Source organism: Dasypus novemcinctus, chromosome 2, assembly GCF_030445035.2.
Source record: "Dasypus novemcinctus isolate mDasNov1 chromosome 2, mDasNov1.1.hap2, whole genome shotgun sequence".
Taxonomy (NCBI): Eukaryota; Metazoa; Chordata; class Mammalia; order Cingulata; family Dasypodidae; genus Dasypus; species Dasypus novemcinctus.
In genome coordinates, this window is record NC_080674.1 from 42,844,054 (window position 1) to 42,848,034 (window position 3,981).

Genomic DNA, 3,981 nt, shown 5'->3' on the forward strand with positions numbered 1-3,981 from the left:
CAGTTTCCAAAGATATATCAAGAAGACTTGTGTATAAAGGTTAGACACAATCCAAATGAAGTTTGTGGGAGTACCAAGTAGGGGGAACTTATGTACTATATTTACTTGTCTACTGTTGACAGGGTAGAGGGGGTTATTGCCAAAAAGCTATTTTCTATGATATTTCTTTTACATGGAAATTTGAAATTGTTCTTATTGTTCTTGGGTGTCTATTGTTCTCTTTGAAGAACTGACTAAAGGATGGAGTGAATCCCTAGTATGTTCCCTAGGGCTGGGCTGAGTGTGCTACTTGGGGTTCAATTTTGGGTCATGTGACTGCTCTGTCTTCCTGTATCAGGGAAAAAGGGAGAATTTGAAGCTCAAATACTATGACCTCCTTTTGTCAAAAGAAAACTATGTGGTGCTGAATTTTCAAGACATTTTCAAAGAAAGAATTCAGTTAGAAACCTTGTTACCTGAGTAGATTCGAATCAGAGCTTTAAAAATGCATGTTTTCAGGTTATCTGTGGTCTTTTTCTTGGGATATTTCATTCCTCTTTTTTTTTTTTTTTTTTTTGAGGATGTAGAAAAATATGGAACGCTTCGCAAATTTGTGTGTCATCCTTGCGCAGGGGCCATGCTAATCTTCTCTGTATTGTTCCAATTTTAGTATATGTGCTGCCGAAGTGAGCACCCTCATTCTTTTTTATACTGAGGGTGACATCAGAGCCTCTTTCCTGTAATTAAGATGTTCTCTAGAGGTTTAATTGGTTCCCAGCAATCTGAGAGAATTCACTGGAACATGTGCTATAGGTATTTCTCCCATAGAATTATATTATATAAAAATTTCATACAGAGAAATTGCCTGGAAGTCATTAAAGATGAGAGATTTTTAAAATAAAGTTGGGGCTGGATATGAGAGAGATCTTTAAGTCAGTCATAGGAAAGAAAAGATAAACATTTCTAAGAATTAAGGTTTGTTTCTGCAACTGTTCCCAAGGGCCTTTCAAATAAACATTTATTTGGAGGAGAAGAAACAAATTAGCCATTGAACAGGGTGATACAGGGTCATCATTCTCCAACCCCAGTAACACATCATTTTCCTATATACTGTTTCTTGATCCACTACTTCTCTACTGAATCTCACGACTTCGTCTACCACCTTATTTCAAGCCATCATGTCATATGTAGGCCATTGCAGCAGGGTCCTACTTTGATGTCCCCTCCCAGGCACTGCCATCAAACAAAATTTTCTAAAATATTTCTTGAACAGTGACTCTCTATGTTCAAAACTGTCCACTGAGTTTAAGTTAAGATATTGAAAAATCCTGTCTCCTATGACTAGCACTGAAAAATCCACACTAGGACACAACCAATCCTTCCAAATCTATCTTCCCTACCCTCCCCGTATTCATTGCCCATTAACACACGTGGGGATTTCCACCTTTGTGGTTGCTTGTGTTGTTTCCCCCACCCGGAAAGTACTATCAAGGCCAAGATGGAGCTCCATCTCTTGGAAAAGGACATGGGAGTCTTTCAAATTCTGCATCCCTTATCGCTTGCTTCCTTGTACTAAGTATTCTACCTTTATGTGTCCAGGTTTCTGCATCTGGGTTATTCTCCTCTAGAGCCAGAGAAACCATTTTATGGTGCTTTACTGCCCAGGTCTGCCCCACCCCACCTCCCAGCATACCTTCCCAAGACGCCCAGGATCTTTGAGGTCATCTATATCTGGAGTCAAGCAAGGCATTTTTCAGGAAAGAACAAAGGCTAATTTGAAAGCCTGTTTTTGGAAAGAGAAAGGAATAAAGAGAGCTTTTTCCAAATGTTCTGGAAAGTGTAAGTAATGTGCAATAAAATGTAAAGCATTTTTGTCTCTCTCTCTCTATTTCATTTTTTAAACCGATTTCTTCACTTCTTCACCTTTTTTGGCAATGCATCACATTCCTTCTAGAATCTGTTTTCTTCTTTAGTCTGCTCATCACTCCTAATTGTATGATCTTAGTATCCTAAAATAATTTTCTCTTCCAAATCATCTGAACCAAATTCTTGATTTCATTGTCTAACCTTTCCTTTCTTTTCAGTTACAACACTTAATTTCTTTTTTTTTGTTTATTTATTTATTTATTTCACTTCCTTTTTATACACTCATATTCTCTTGCTGGATCAAAAGAGATTTCTCCCCATCCCCTCTCTTTTCGTCTCCCCTACATGGTTAGCAGGTGTGAGATTTCTGCAGTGAACACATCTGACATTAGGGTTTCCATAGGGATAGAACCTCTTTTTATTCCTGTGTTTCCTGAACAGTTATAACTGTGCATACACTTATTATTATCTGAATGTTTATTTAGGGATTGAGGATAAGGTTTCACAATAAATTTACTTTAGGGTTCATAGGTCTGCAGTCTAACATTCTATATTACATACTACCTTGATTTCTGTTTCTATCGGCTTTTAGCTCTCTGTTAACCAATGGAAGTTTTTGTTTGTTTGTTTTTGTCTTTACCATTCTACCTTTAAATCTCTTGTGCTGGGTATTCATATCCATGGGAAAATTTACTCGCAGGTTATTCACATGGTATGCGGTAAACAGCACTGCCAGATGCATAAAGAGGAGACTGCTGCTGTCATTTTAAAAATAAATGGATGCCTTTCCTAGTCATGTGATCGCATCAACTCTTCCTCAGCTGAAGTGGTAGTTTCCTTCCTTCTGATTAAAACAAGTCTTTGTCTTAACAGTCCTAATCTCCTGGACACTATTTACTCAGCATTATAAGAGGGAGGGCTAAACACAAAACAGTTGTCCAAATGTGAACTCTATCTGTCCTGGGAGAGGAAGAGGGGACATCGGGTGCATAAAATTTAGGTGAATATTTTTCCAGCCAGGACTTAGTTGGCTTGGCTGATATCTCTCCTCTCCCTCTTGGCAACAATCTCTCCCTGACAGGAATCAGAAAAGCCAAAATCCTTCTATCCTGAAAGATTCCAAGACTGCAGTTGAAAAATATTAATTGATGTAAAAATGATTACTATTTGCTTGTTAAGACATGATTTGAAACTGTGCATCCCTTTCCCCCGCTCTTGTCCAGTGTTTGTTCACTTTTATACTTTGAATGTTATTGGAGCAACTTACAGGGACTTTGGCTTTCTTTAGCTGAGTAGACTTGACAGTCACTTGAAAAATGAGATGCCTCAAGATTCTCAAACATAATACATTCCATATTTTATCTCATCTTAGGTTACTGTATTTTCAGGAATTGAGTAAAATGATTAAAATAAGTTGTATTTATTAAGCATTTAATGTATGCAAAGTGCTGTTCCAGGTACTTTATATAAATTACTTTAGTGATATAAATCACTAATAGTACTTATATCATCCCGTGATGTAAGTACTATTATTATAATACTTATTTTCAGAGGAAAGCTATTGCTCATATTCAGATGAAGGCCCAGAGCGAGTAAGTAATTTGCCCAAAGTCACCTAAATCCATATGCTAGGGGGAGGGAGAGCTGATTACAATTGGATTCCATTTCCCATAATTTTAATTACTATTTTATAATAAGTTCATAGTGATAGAAAAGACAGGATTATTTCTATTTAGTGACAAGGATTGCTTGGACAGATAGAGGATAAGACTGATTTTCCAAATGTAGTTAGCACGATTTCTGGAGTCCTAAAAATGCCTGGTGAGGTTGGGACGCTGGATGCCTTTTGAATGCTAAAATTCAATGCTCCAACTTTATGCAAGAGATGCATTTAGAGATAATGCAAATACTCCAGAGAGGCATAATTCTTTTACTTCAGTGAGAATATAGTATCTGAAAGAGAGTTAAGTGGCAAGATGTTAGAGTCATTAAGTTTTTGTGAGAAGAGTTTGGAAGAGGGAAAAACAGTGTTAAGCCCACAGGAAAGGATTCTATTGATGTCAATGTAGTTGGTTATCATTATCCAGGTGAAATCACTCTTGAAACATCAAAATAGCCTTCTTGCTTACTTGTGAT

General features: G+C 37.1%; 1 non-coding gene across 1 annotated transcript; it reads right to left on the reverse strand.

Annotated features, from left to right (window-relative positions):
• Window positions 1–566: 566 nt before the first annotated feature.
• On the reverse strand, window positions 567–673 carry LOC111761414 (U6 spliceosomal RNA). The gene has a single exon (XR_002794788.1). It is a non-coding gene; the product is annotated as a U6 spliceosomal RNA (small nuclear RNA).
• Window positions 674–3,981: the final 3,308 nt, after the last annotated feature.